Source organism: Castor canadensis, chromosome 7, assembly GCF_047511655.1.
Source record: "Castor canadensis chromosome 7, mCasCan1.hap1v2, whole genome shotgun sequence".
Lineage (NCBI taxonomy): Eukaryota > Metazoa > Chordata > Mammalia > Rodentia > Castoridae > Castor > Castor canadensis.
This window is the reverse complement of record NC_133392.1, coordinates 141,832,484-141,847,180: the sequence shown is the minus strand read 5'-3', so window position 1 is coordinate 141,847,180 and position 14,697 is coordinate 141,832,484. Positions and strand designations below refer to the sequence as shown.

General features: G+C 50.6%; 1 protein-coding gene across 2 annotated transcripts in view; it reads left to right on the top strand.

Moving 5' to 3' along the window:
- Positions 1–5,921: 5,921 nt before the first annotated feature.
- The window catches only part of Epb41 (erythrocyte membrane protein band 4.1), a 203,304-nt gene continuing 194,528 nt past the window's right edge, over positions 5,922–14,697 (top strand). Inside the window, exons 1-2 of one of the 2 annotated variants that reach the window (XM_074080775.1) lie at positions 5,922–5,973; positions 8,348–8,428. The gene's annotated coding sequence lies outside the window, so the exon portion shown is untranslated. Of the gene's footprint in view, positions 5,974–8,347; positions 8,429–9,184; positions 10,702–14,697 lie in introns of those variants that run through there. The other variant, XM_074080768.1, reaches the window with a different exon arrangement.

The window sequence follows — 14,697 nt, the reverse complement described above, 5'->3', positions numbered from 1 at the left end:
TGGGGTTTGAACTCAGGGCCTCTCACTTGCTAGGCACTCTACTACTTGAGCCACTCACTCCACCAGCCCCCTGCATCCCTTTTCTTAAAGAGATCCCCGAACAAGCTTCCAGCCCTACAGTGCAGGATCTGCCCATTGGGTCCTCAGTTTCCCCAGCCGTGACGGTCTTATAGGAAAAAGATGATCTCAGTCAGATGTGGTGGTGTACACCTATAATCCAGTTACTTCAAAGGTGGAGGCAGGAGAATTGAAAGTTTGTGGCAAGGCTGAGAAAAAAGGTAGCATGACCCTGTCTCAAAAACAAAATAGGTTGGGGGCATAGAACAAATGCTAGAGAGCTTGCCTAGAATGTGCGAGGCCCTGAGTTCAATCCCTAGTACTGCAAGAAATAAAGAGTAAAGTAGAAAAGGATGATCTCGACAGTTTTTCTTTTCTTTGTCCCCCTCTGGGTGCTAAGGACCTTGCAAACTGAGCTACAAGTCACTTAGAGAAGAGATGAGGTCTCTTAGCAAGTTGTATGAGCGGGTTGCAATGCAGGACAGTCTCACTTGGCACAGCTCCCCTCTTGTCAGGACAGCTTGGGGCTCTCTGATCAGCAGATGGCAGCAGACACCGTCTTTCCTTCTCCCTTGCACCCACTTCCTGGTTTCCTGGTCCCAGTAGCCAGAATCTCAGCGTCCCCAAACACCTCCATTGGCTCTTTGAGGTTCTCCCAGCAGAAGGGGAGCGCTGCCTTTAAGTCCTGGCTTTGCCGTTTACTGGCTGTGACAGTGAACAGGCCTCACACTTAACTTTTCTTGGCCTCATTTTACTCATCTATGAAATAGGGATATCTCATGAGAGCAGGTTAGTGAGGCTCTGGCAGGTCTACACACCCACAATCATGGGCAACCTGGCAACTGTTCTTTCTTTCTTTCTTTCTTTCTTCCTTCCTTCCTTCCTTCCTTTCTTCCTTCCTCCCTTCCTCCCTCCCTCCCTCCCTCCCTCCTTCCTTCCTTCCTTCCTTCCCTTTTTTTTGGCAGCACTGGGGATTGAACTCAGAGCCTTGTGCTTGCTAGGCAGATACTCCGTCAGTTGAGCTATCCCCTCAGCCCTTTTTGGCTTTAGTTTCTTTTCAGACAGAGTGTCGCATTTATGCCTCAGACCAGGATTCCACCTGGTAGCAGCATACGCTACCATACCTAGTTTATTGCTCAAGATGGGGTTTCACTAACTTTTTTGCACAGGCTAGCCTTGAACCATGATTCTCCAGATCTGTGCCTCCCACGTAGCTGGGATTACAGGCATCTGCCATACTATGCCTGGGCCCCATTGCTGTTTCAACAGAGACTTCTGAGATGGTGCCACTGAACTCTGACTGAACACTGCAGCAAACTGTGAGCAACTTCTGACCAGTGGGGCTGTTGAGATGGAAGATACCCTGTTTGCCCATGTGCAGGACCCTCTGGACTAGGGTATCAGGCTCAGCTTTTTATCCCTCCTTGCCAACTCCCACTTCTCCCTTGGAGGGGACCTGCAGCTTCCTACTCACCTGGATGATATCCTGGGAATCTGCCCCAGGCTTCAAATCCACCCTCCTGGGGAGGAGTCCCTGACCACCAATTCTCCCACTCCTCTCCCTACTTCCCCCAAGGACTGCCACACCACACTAGAGTATGCCATACTAGAGTATGACTGACTCCACCTCAAAGACTCTCTGGTCATCTCCAAATCTGTGCCTCTGGGTCTTGTACTTTTTTCCGGTCTGGTATTTGAACTCAGAGCCTTGTGCTTGCCAAGAAAGCGCTTCACCCCTTAAGCCACTGTCCTTCTGCATTTTAACCTGGCATTTGAGACACTTGGTGTCATGATTCATGTGCTTCAAATATGCCAGACCAGTTTTTGTTTCCAGAGCACAACTCCACTGTTCTACCTCCACCTGGAATACTCCTCTCCCACTCCCATGTGCAAATTCATCCTTCAAAGTCTAGCAGGAAGGCTTCCTCATCCTGCAGATGGAGTCTTGTTGCCCTCTCTGAGCTCTGGGTATACAGCTGCTTCAGGGCCCTCCTCTTGGGAGCCATGAATCACAGCGGAAACCTCCATTATCTATGGAGAGAAACTCACAGCTTACAAGTGACCTTCCCTTCTAGCACCCCAGGCTTGTCAAAGGCAGGATGGCCAGAGTCTCTTCATTGCTTTGTTTGATGAGGAGGTAGGCTAGGAGGAGGTCAGACACCCTGTAGATGGCAAAGACAAGATTCAAATCTGCAGCTGATTCCATCCATGCCCACTGCCTCAGGCCTGAGTGTCTCCTGCTTCCCCATCATGCCTTGTGGTCTGATGGAGATCCTCTTTTTCTCTTTGGACCAAGCATGGTATTGGTCAATTTTTATTTATTTATTTTTCTGAGATGGGGAGGTGTCTCACTATATTGCCTAGACTTTTCCAAGTGATCCTCCTGCCTGGCCTCCCCAATAGCTGAGACTCCAGGTCTGTACCACTGCACTTGGCTTGGTCAATTTTTTTTTTTTTCCTGTACTGGGGTTAAATTCAGGGTGGGGCCTTGCACTTGCTACCACTTAAGCCACTCCGCCAGCCCTCAATTTTTTAAAATAATATGCTCAATAAAGTTCTGTTGAAGAACAAATGCTTCCACGTATGCAAGCTACTCAAGTATCCCTGCCCCTGCACTGGGCCTCTTTATCACCAGCCTCAAGGGCCTGGAGGATGGTGCAGCACCAGGCCCTGACAGGATAAGGAGTCAGTGGAGACCGAGCCTTTCTCAGAGAAGGAGGGGAGCCATAAACAGGTCCCTTCCTCAGCCCTCCCCCAAGCTTATCAGTCCCCCACAGGCTCCAGCAAACTGGGTGCTCAGCCTCCTTAGAGAAGCTGTCCTCTGCCTGTCACCTCCACTCTCTATTACTTAAGAACTATGTGACCTTGCTGGCTCTCTTCAGGACATTTTTGGCTGGAAGGAGTCAGTGAGATGAAATGAGAGGATGCAGGTAGCATGGTAGCGATGAGTACATGTGAGCTGCCTGGTCAAGGGCTCACCTCTCACTGAGAGCATCAAAAGCAGCAAATCACTCCCCAGGCTCTGGGGAAGGAGGTGGAGGCTAAGAATTCCCTGGCAGAGGCAGAGGGACATGTCTGGAGTTAAGGCAGCAACACTCCTCACAAAGTGATTGACAGGCTGTTTGTCCACACAAGTGTACAAGTCACCTCAACAGGAAACACACACACACACACACACACACACACACACACACACACAGGTGCCTGAACAGAAAGTCCCAGGGGTGGAGCAGAACTCTCTACTTCCTCAAGGCCAGTGGCAGGGAGGGGATCTATTTATAGGGCACATAGACACAAAGTTATAGATCCTCTATAGCAATTCACAAACATGGGCATACTGTCACAAGGCACCTGGGCACCCACCGCCCCTGATACACAAGATCACAAACACATTCCCAGATGTGCTTTCCAGGCACAAAGTCAGAAACACACCAATACACATGCACACAGGCACACACACTTATCAGGCCCGGGCAGATGCAGGCACTGCTGAGTCACCACAGGCGGCTCTGCCCAACAGAGCTGGAGCCATGTGCCTGCCCTGACGGAGGGGCGGGGCCTGTGGCTGCTTTTTACAATAACCCTGAGTGCTCAGAGGCTGGGGCTTTCCTCTGGGAATTGGTGGGCCAGGGAGCCCCTGTTTGCAGAGGCCCAAAGAGTTCACAGCCTGCTGTCTCCTGGGTGCGTGAAGAGATGCTGGAACAGTTAAAAAATAATGCTAGATCCATTACTGAGTATTTGCATATGTATTTTCTCATACTCTCTTAATTATCATTACACTTCTACATAAAGTTGGTACAATTTTTAATCCCCAGAGGGGAAGTGGCTTGCCCAAAGGCACAGAGACCAGATTCAACCACCTCCATGTCCCTAGCTCTTATCCACTGGGCAGTCCTGCCCCATGGGAAGGTGGATACAAAGGTGAGAGGAAGGTGTGGAAATGTGGAATGTGTGGGAGCCTGGATGCAGGTGTGTTAGTTTTCCCCATGGGGTTCATGTGGCTGGGGACTGAAAGAGTCTCATGTGTCCAGATTTTTGGTCAGAGGCACCAAAGCTTGTCTCTGATGCATTGGAGTAGCCCTCCTCTGTGAGAAAACATGTTCCAGATGTAGGGACTCAGTTCAGTTCCCCTCCGCTAGTCTACAGGCCTCTGGAAGGCAGCAACCAAGGTCCTGGAGTCTAAAACAGCACCTGACTCAGGAAGGCCTCAGTGAATTTGGTGGTGGTAGGGGGATTGATTAATAAATTTGTGACTTTTAATTTATCCATAACAATAAGTGCTAATACTTTATTAGCGGTTTGATCTGAGACTGGGAAGTTCTTATCACTTTACAGGGACTATTTCAACATTTCATTTAATTCTGGCAAAAACCCTGGAGGAAAATATTATTATTATTTTTTTTGGCAATACTTAAGTTGGATTTCAGGGTCCTCAGGGCCTCACACTAAACATGGGCATTACCTCTTGAACCATGCCCCCAGCCCTGGAAAATGCTTTTTTTTTTTTTTTTTTTGCAGTACCATACTGGGGTTTGAATTCAGGGCCTACACCTTGGGTCACTCCACCAGCCCTTTTTTTATGATAGGATTTTTATGAACTATTTTGCCCAGGCTGGCTTCGACTGCAATTATACAGTTATCCTGATCTCTGCCTCCTGAATAGCTAGGATTATAGGTGTGAGCCACGGGTTGCCTGGCTTGGAAAATACTTTTATTATCCTAATTTTTACAGAGGAGGAACTGACTTGGAGAAAGTTAGTAACTTGCTCAAAGTTATGCAGTCAGTAAGCAGAAGCTTTGAGATTGAGACACAGGCAAATTGCAGAGTCCATTTAGTAGGAAGATCACTAAACTCATCATAGGAAACTATTTGCCCTAGTGAGTCTCAGTTTCCCCCATTTGTCCAGAGAAGGGATTAGTTCAGCCTAGATCTCTGGTTTTATTATTCTGTGATTCCTCTACACAGACTAGGGATTATGCTTTCTCTCTGTAGGCAGAGATCCAGAAAGGCAGATTTGGCTTTAATCTCACAAAACGCTTTTGAAGTAGCAGGATGGTTTTAAAATGAGAGTTTCCCCTGGGAGTTGGTGAACAAGCATGGGTCTTGGACTAGTGACTATATCAGCCCCTTCCAATGCTGATGAGCTGGACCATCAGGAGAAAGTCACTGAGAAGATGGTGAGATGGGCACAAGAGGAACCAGAACCCACATTTACTGAATGCCTCTTTATGTACTAGACCTGCGATTGGCATTTTTTTTATTATTCATTTATTCACATGTGCATACATTGTTTGGGTCATTTCTCCCCCCTGCCCCCCCTGCGATTGGCATTTTACATATATCGAGAATACTCAGGGAAACATTGGAAGATTTATAGTTGAGGAAACTCAGGTTCAGAGAAGTGACTTGCTCAGGGTCGCACAGGACGAAGTAGTGGGCCAGGTAAGTCTCGTCAAGGTCACTTCCCTTGATTCCCTATGCCCAACCTCTGTTCTAACCAACTACCCTTAGGGGCAGTACCACGTGGCAAATTGCTTCATATTTTTGCCATATGACGTCAGCGACCACAACAGCCATTGCAGGAACTTCTTGCCCTCCCTCCTCCAACCCCTCTGGAGTTGCTGGGGGCTAGGCTTCCACGCCAGGCGGCACCTGCAGCCCCCGCCCCTTCCCGGTTGCGACTTTGGCCCTCCTCTGCCAGGTCCCGCCTGCCGTTGCGCAGATTGGCAGGGGCCTGCGCCAATAAGAGGGCCTCCAGGGACGAGGGTGGGGCCTCACGTCAGAGTTGCCCTGTCAGTGCAGGTGGAGGCCCCCGGCGGGGCAAAGTGGCAGGAACCTCTTAAAGGGAGAGAGCGGCTGAGAGCGAAGACGCGGCCCGGCCCGGCCCGGCCAGGTCCCCGCCTGGTGCAGCCCAGGTGAGCCTGGTCCGCCTCGGGGCTACCCCCGGTCCCTGGGAGGGACAGGGTTAGGGACAGATGAACCCACTTTCAAGGGCCCGGGCAGTCTTGGAAGGGACAAGACCAGGGTCGAAGAGTCCAGAGAGGCGGCTATACAGGTCCTAGGTTTCAGGGTCCAAACTTGGGGTCCAAGGGGGCATGGGCGTCTTGAACTTAGGGGTGCGGGGAGCGGCTCGGGAGTCAGGAAAGGGGGTCCAGGAGCTCGGGTCCGGAACTAGACTCACGCCGCCGGCGTCCCCAGGTTGTGTCCCCCAGGCGGATCCCTGCGGCGCGGCGCAGCCCAAGGCCGCCCCGCCAACCCCGCCCTGCCTGCTCCGCAAGCTCCTGCCGGGTCGCCGCAGCGCGGGCCGGGGCGGGAGGGGGCACCCTGCCGGAGGCCCCGCGCCCCACTCCAGTCCTTACGTAACTGACTTTGAGTTTCGGGACCCAGGGACCCGCGAGCTGGGGCGCCGGCTTTGCCCGCCTGGGTGGCGCTCCAGTCGCTGGCCCGGACCCGCGCACTCCCTTCCAGGCTGGGTCTCGGGGATTTCCCTCTGCCTCTGGTCTCCCGGGTCTCGGTCCGACTCAAGTTCCAGCTCGCTCCCATCCCTCGATTCTCTGTCTTTCATCTCTCCCTTCTGTGTGGCCCAATCCCTCCCTGTCCCTGTCCTCTGGCTTTCCCTAAGAGTTGTCTCGCCTTCACCGGCACCTTCCAGAAGGCCCCACCTCTTTGGGGAAGGACGAGACCCCTCCCGCTCAGCAAGTTGGAGGCGGGGATTTGTCCAGACAGACCCCAGCCCGTGCTTGCCTGGAAGAGGGAGGGGAGGACTGCCCCGGAGGGTTGGGTAAGGTTGTTCCAGGGCCTATAGCTTCTCCTGGGGAAGGGGTGGCTGCCTGTGACCCCTGGACGAGGGCTGAAGGCGGCCCCTTTTCTACCCCTGGAGCCCTTTTCTACCGGAGGTAGATTGGAGCTAGTCTGACTGGGGCTGTGGTTTAGGGCTGCTGGGAGCCCCTAGGAGCACTGCTTGGTGCCATGTCAGGGTCAGATCCTCAGCTACTGAAGGGAGAGGGAGGGGTCTGGGAGGGGCCAGAGCACTGGCTCAGAGCCCCCCTCCCTATTCTGTGAGCTCCTTGCCTCCACCCCAGTTACAGGTCTGGAAGGTGCTGTTGGCAGAGGGCTAGGGTTGCAAGTGATCTTTAGGGAGAGGCCAAGAGAATTTTGCGTGGGGATGGAGGTGGGGTAGAGGAGGGAGAGATAGAAGTGACAGACCTCAGGTCTAAGTAGCACCTACTGTCACTCCCTGCCATCAAAGCTCTCCTGAGAGGTAGAGTGGCAGACAGACACCCCTGAACAGCCTGTGGTACCTACTGCTGTTGAGTGCATGTAAATAAGATGTCACAACAGTTGTGAGGTGAGAATTATTAATTCTGACTAGGAATGGGGGAGGGAGACTGCAGAAGGAGGTGGAAGGTTTGGGAAAAAAGGGAACCAGAATCTGCAGGGAGCATAGAGGGAGGAAAGGAAGGAGATTGACAGATATCAGTGCCCTGTAGGCTTTGCACACAGCAGAACTGGCTTTGAATCTTGGCCCTGCCACATCCTTGCTGTGTGACCTTGCATGAGTCATTTCACCCCTCTGAGCCACAGGGTCCTCTGTACCCAATAATCTGGACCTTATAGGCATTAGCAGTATGAAATGAAGCACTAAGTAAGCAGAGATCAAAAAGGCAGCTGGTCTGAGAGCAGGCCAATTTGGGTGTTTTAAGAAGGAATGGAATGGGGAAGCCCCGAGGTTTCCCCTGTGTATACAAGAGAATCATGCAGGGCCTGCCAGGTCCCAGCCACATGGGGCAAGGGTGGAGTGCCTAGATGTGTAGGTGGCACTCAGTGAGGCCAGGAGGCCCTATACCCCACTGTCTCCTGATCGACCAGTCCCTGTACTGCCTAGACCAGGCTGGCCTCCCTCTATAGGTCCCAGGTGCCAGCCGAAGCTTTGAGGCTACCCCACCCCCTAGACCAGTGGGGGTGGGGTTTTGGCAGGGCAGAGCCAGCACCCTCTGCAGAGTGGACCCTAGCCAGGAGCCTGGTAGGCTGTGCTGGGCAGGAACATCCCAGTCTGGCTGGGAAGATGCTGACGCTGTGTAGGACCTGTGGAGAGCTAGAGTTCTGTCAGCTGGAGCTAGGCCCAGCTGGGACCTGGGCTGTGGGTGAGACGAAGGCTGGGGTGGGTGTCAGTTGGAGAGCTGCAAGGAAAGAATCCCAGAGGGGACCCTGACAGAGGGGTGAGACCAAAGAATTTCAGTTGGTTATTCTCTAAGCCTTTCTCGAGCACCTACTCTGTGCCATATCCAGGTGTCTACCTGCCACAGAGCCCACGAGGATGTTCACAAAGAGCTCACCATAGAGGTGTTGGTGGTCCAGATTTGTTGCAGAGTAAGTCTGTGTAACATTCCCCTGGGGGAGGGGTTAGAATTTCCTCAGGGTCTACGATTCTGACATTTATCAAAGGAGACAGGATTCTACCCCTTTATAATAAGTCTGCAGGCCAAGCTATTTTCTTCCTGGGTTTCAAAGAGCCTATAGTCTATGAGTCTTCCAACACCCATTACTATAGCCTCAGGACCTGGTCTAGAACTAAGCCTTCCATCTACCCTTATCCCAAATGAGGGGATAGGATGGGACAAATCAAGACTGGCTCTGATAAGCCCACAAATCCTGCTCTTAGGGATTGGCAGAGTGGCTCAAGTGATAGAAAGCCTGCCTAGGAAGGGTGAGACCCTGAGTTCAAACCCCAGTACCACAAAAAAAAAAAAAAAAAAAAAAAAAAAATCCTGCTCTTGGCCTGTGCTCTCTAGCTGTAATTAGGGCCACTGCCTCTTAGGCATTTACTGGGCACAGCATTCTGTTCTAAGCCTTTAATATATAGCATTAGTTTGTTGAATCCTTACCAAGAAGAAGTGTCATCTCTGTGACACAGGGGTTCATGGAGGTGAATTGACCAAAGTCACAGAGCTAGGAAGTAGCTGACCTGGTATTTGAATTTATACTCAATTCCAAAACTCAGATTTGACCAAGATGAGGAATCTCTACTCCAAGGTACTGAAGTGTTCACATCGTTCAGCCCTAACCTGTGGAACAGCCTGATTCCTGTGAGAGCAAGCTCTGAGCTGTAAGGTGAACAGGCTGGGGAGCTGGGGGACAGGCTGTGCCACTTGCACTGGGTGTCCACTGGGCACTGCATATGGGAAAAAGGGCAGAGGACAACCTACAACTCGGTTTCCTCAGAGGGCCAGCCCTACCCAACTACTGTCCAGGTCCAAGAGTTGGGTACTGAAAGGCAACTTGGATATGTGGCCCACTTTGGGCCTCACTTTCTCCATCTGTAAAATGTGGATTTAAGTGAGTGTACACATTCCTTGATCCACAGCTGATGTTAGCCATAGGGTAAAGGGGCGGAGCAGGGGCCACCATGCCAATGACTGAGCCAGCAAAGGAAGAGTATTTGTCAGGAATAGCTTGGATTCTGGGCTGACTTTTTGTCAACTATTTCAGATGAAAGCACTGAGGTAGGGGGGGGTTTCAAAGGCTTGTCTGGGCTGTGTGGCTAGGACTGCAGAGACTGAGGGGAGGGAAATCAAAGGAAATCAGGAGAAAAAAAACACAGGCAGATATGAGCTGGAATCCTGGCTTGACCACTTAAATAGGCTTGGAGACAAAATGACACACAGAGAAGAGTCCCTTCACCTCACCGTTCTTGTTTGTAAAATCAGAATAGTAATAATTTTGCCTTTTTCCATGTCATGGGTTATTGTGAAGGTCAAAAATGAGGCATTTGTAGGATCAGGAGAGAGTATGGTTGTTGGTTATTTTTCAGCTCAAAGTTGTAGTTCTGGGTGTATTTGTGGGGAGGAGTCACTTCCAGCCTCTCCTTTGTAGAGATGCTTTACTTTGGGGTATGCTGGGGAGCACTGTAAGATCAACACCTGCATTCGCTGAGTAATCACCATGTGCCAGGCTTAGCCTTACCTTGCCTTATCTCATTGGTCTCCATGGCAGCATCCTTGTCAGGTAGGTGGTAGCCTTGCCCACTTTAGGTTCCTTTGAAACTCCTGCTTACAGCGCCCTGAAATATTAGTAGCTAACACTTATTGTCAGTACCTTACTGTTCAAAATATTTTACACGTATGAATGAGGTAATGTGAGGTGGATACTAATGCCACCTCTATTTTCCAGGTGAGTTAACGAGGCACTTAGAAGTTAGAAAATACGGCCAGTGTCATAAATAGTGGAGCCAGAATTTGAACCTATGTTCTTAAGTCTCCTCTTTGACTCATCCTCCTTGAATCATCACTGTTATAATTCAGCAAGTATTTACACGATTGCCTCCTTGCTACGTTGTAGGCTAATAAGGGCAGGAATGATGTCTGTCTTCTTCAGACTGTATCCCTGATACCTGGCACATAGTATTTGCTCAGTGAGTGTTTACCTACAGGGACACTGTTACCTTCAAGGGGCTGAGCTTAGGGTTCCCAGCAGAGCCCCAGGGGCAGAGGGAAGGCAGGATTCCTCTTGGAGTGGGAGAGCCCCAAAGAGCCCATTTGTTGTGCTGTATGTCTCACTGTTGTCCTTTGCTTCCATGTACCACTGTGGCGATGACTCCATTGCCTCTTCCTGACTGACTGCTTGACTGCCACTGCTGCTTCTGGGTGAGTACTGGTCTGACTTACTGATGGCCACGTGAACTCAATGCTAATGCATGTCCTGGGCTCTAAGCCAACTGGAAAGCCAAAGGAGAGGCCCAGGGGTCAGGACTGAAGTGCTGAGAGAAGGCACTCTATGAAGTTAGGGTCCTAACAGGGCCGACTTCTCTTCTGACATTTGGCACCCTGGGTACTGAGTTTTGGGACATGTGATACAACAGAAAGGTGGTTGGGAAAGACAGGCTTGGGATAACTGTGTGCATCACAGTTTTACATCTGTAAAATGAGAGCATTAGTGCCTTCCAGACAGAAGTGTGTTTGTTCTTTTATTCACATAAGCCCCTCAAGGACAGGTGGTTTTGTTCCACTGCTATGTCTCTAGCACCAAGGACGTAGCGGCACATAGTAGGTGTTCAGTGACTGTCTCTGAACGAATACAGGTATTTGTTGAGGACCTACTGTACACTCATTGATGTACTTGGTGTTGGATTGAATGGCTAATGGCTATAAAGTGCTCAGTATCACAGGGGCTCAGTGAACACAAGTCCACTATTTGCTCACAAGATTGTGAATTTCTTGGAAGTGTTAAAGTTTCTTCTGAGCTGTATGAGGGGGGCCTTGTACCATGCAGGCATCAATCAACAGAGAGAGGGACCTAAGCAACTGGGCTACCTGGGAGGGAGTGACAGAGCCTTTGTTTTTCATCAAAAGAGAGGGGCAGCTGGGAAGGTCTGGGTTAAGGTGGGAGGAGTGAGGAGGGACTCCGCCTTCACAATAGGTCAACTCTTAGCAGTGTGATCCTGCACAAGTCTTGAACTTCTCTGGGTCTTGGAGACCTCATCTGTGACATATGTGTCACAACACTTTCCCTGAGTGGGGGGAGGAGGGAGCCATAGAGAAGCGCCCAGCATAGGGCCCCACTTGGTATTAATGTTTTTTTCAGGCTCTTGGGCTTATTCTGAGAGGAGACTACAAAGTTCATCTTTTTGGCTCCTTTCTCCCAGTTTTAACTTCCTACCCAACTGCAATTAGAACCCAGGAGTCAGGAGCCCCTGAACTGCCCAGAAGGTTGCCCAGCACCCTGAAATATGGGCTGGACTCTACCCAGTGTGGAGGTAGCTGAGTGGAGATTCCAGCTTAGCCACTCTTTTGCTGTGTGACTTGGTTCAGTCACATACTTTCTCACTTCAGTTGCCTCATCTGTAAAATAGGGTTAATAAAGAATATTCTCGTGGAGAATTAGTTAGAATATGGGTGGGCTGAATATATTAGTATTCAGCTCTGGCTGAAAAGGCCCCAGGAAGGGCCCCGGAGAACTATATCTGCCTAGGCCTAGGGGTCCTGAGAAGCCCTAGTCACTGTATGTATCATTTGCCATTTATCTCATGTTTCCTATATGCTGTTTTAGACACATTATCTCATGTGGCCCTCTGAGCTAAGCATTATTATTCCCACTTTATGGGTAAACGAACTGGTAATGGGTAAGCGGAGTTACCTAGAGTCACAGTTGTTTGGTGGGGGAGCTTGAGTTCAGACCCAAATCTGCTGACTTCAAGACCCAAACTCTTTATCTCCCCCAAGGAAGCAGGATTACATGAGTCTTCTCTATCCATCTTCAATGGCCGGTTCAGGGCTGGTGGGAGCTACTGGGGTGTGTGCTGGTCTAAAAAGTTCTATCTCTTTCTTTCTCTCTCTCTCTCTCTTTCACACACACACACACACACACACACACACACACACACACACACACACACACACACACTGCACACTACTCTCCCATCCAAGCCCTGGTGCTCTAATGGAAAGCAGGAGAAGGCTGAACAGCATAGTGGCTGCGGGTCAGACAGACCTGACTTTGAGTCCAGCTTCTATTGTTTACTTGTCATGTGACTTTAGACAAGATATTTAACCTCTTGCAGCCTCAGATTTCTTATCTGCAAAATGAGGGCAATAAAAGAACCTCCTCCCTCTTAGGGTTCTTGTGAGGATTAAATAATGAGGCACATGACGAACACCCAATAAATGGTAATAATGATTGTTGTTACAATTATGAGCATTATTCTGGGATTATAAAAATGTTCCTTTTAGGACAGTGGAAATGAAGCCTGGGAGGGAACTGCTAGGGACAGGCAGATAGCAGTCTAGTCTGATAGGTTCCAAAAGGTACCTGTAAGGTGAATTGGGGAATATGGCCTTATGGAAGTATGAATGAGCCTCCTTCTCCTAGTCATTTGCTTTCTTGTTCCCACTCTGTGCCAGGCCCTGTGCTGGACCTGAGGCCAGAGCTGAATCTGTAGAGTCCCTGTCCCCTGGGTAGCTCAGAGTCTAGTTGGTTTAGAAGGACCCAGAAACCACCAACTCCACCTTTGACTGATGCACTGAAGCATGAAGAGGTGTTCTTAGGCAGATTCCAGGAGAAAGGCCATTGCTAGTAGAGTGTGCCAAGTTACAGAGCCATAACCAGCACTTGGGGGAATGGCCCTGGAGAGACAGCCTCAGGACAATTATGGGGGGTTGATTTACTGACAATGGGGAGCCATTGTGTATTAAGCAGAGAGGCGCAGGGGCAACTGTCGGGGTGAGGAATGCTGGGCTTGGGACTGTACCATGGACCAGTGGGTGGATGCAAGGTCTGTTTAGGAGGCAGAGCCATGAGGACATGATAATGGACTGCAGTGGACAGGCGAGAGAGGGTAGAGGTGAGAGTGAAGCATTGGAGTCAAAGAGTGACTGGGCCCAGGGGTGGCTCTAGCTGAGGAATGTATCTGGAAAGAGAAGCCAGAGCTGGGTCAGGGAGGCATAAAAGCCACTCCTCACCACCTTCCCCTTCAACTGCCCCTGCAGCAGCTGTGTCTGCGGTGGACACTGGGGTACAACTTCTGAATGGCCCAGGTATCTCATGTGGGGATCCCTTGTGGTACCCTGGTGGGTCTGCAGGGATGAGAGCTCTCTGGGTTGGATGCCTGGCAGAGGCTATGTGGTGCAGAGAATCTCTGCGTTCTAAGCCTACCTGTATCACTGGACATCTGTGTGACCTCAGAAGTCACTCCTTTCTCACTTACCCTCCTTTTCCTTGTCTTGCTTGTGAGGATACGAAAACCTGTTTTGCCTGCCTCAAAGATGTAGTGATAAGAGACAACAAACACTTATTGAGTGCTGACTTGGGCTAGATTCTGGGGGTGTGGGGCATACAGAGATGTGCACAGGTCCCTGAGCACAGGTCCCTGCCTCCCAGGTGCACAGTGAGCCAGGACAACAGGTGGTTGACTCTTCCTAGGTGTCAGGGGAAAAAAGCTTAGCTGGGATTTGAAGGATAAATGAGGGCTCTCCAGGTGAACAATGGAGGAACAACCTTTTAGGTGTAGGAAGCAACATGTAGAAAGACCTGAACCTACATAGTGTGCGTAGAGTGGAGAAGCCTATAGTTTGGTGTGGCTGGAGCAGACAAAGAGAGGCAGGCAGTGATGGGAGATGAGGCTGGCCAGGGAAGCGGGGCCACACCACACCATGTGGGGCCTGGGAGCTGGTCACTGGTTCCCCTTTCCTTCCTGTATCCCCATATCTGCCTATTCTGCTGGGCCCTTCCTTCCCTGCTCCTCCCCCATCACTGCCTTTCCCCTTCTCACCCACATAGTAGGCAGACCCAGTGGCTCCCTGTCAGGAGTCAACAGCCTGGGTTGCCTGCCAGCCCTGCCACTGTCAAGCCTTTAGGCACTCACCTGTCCTCTTTGCACCTCAGTTTCTACCTCAGGCACATGGAGACAGCAGGTTTTCCTCTAAGAAGGGGCAGAGGCTTCAGTGATGTCACCCAGAAAACTGCCTGGCTCAGGGTCTACATGTTTGTGTGCCCACAAAAAGAAGCTCTAATTAAGTCATCATCATTTGGACTCCCCATCTCCTGTGCCCCACCCACTGCTTCCCCTGTCTCTCCTGAGAGGAGCTGGCTCTAGTCAACAAAGGAAGGAAAAGATTAAGAAACAAGCCCATGTCTCCAGAGGGGCC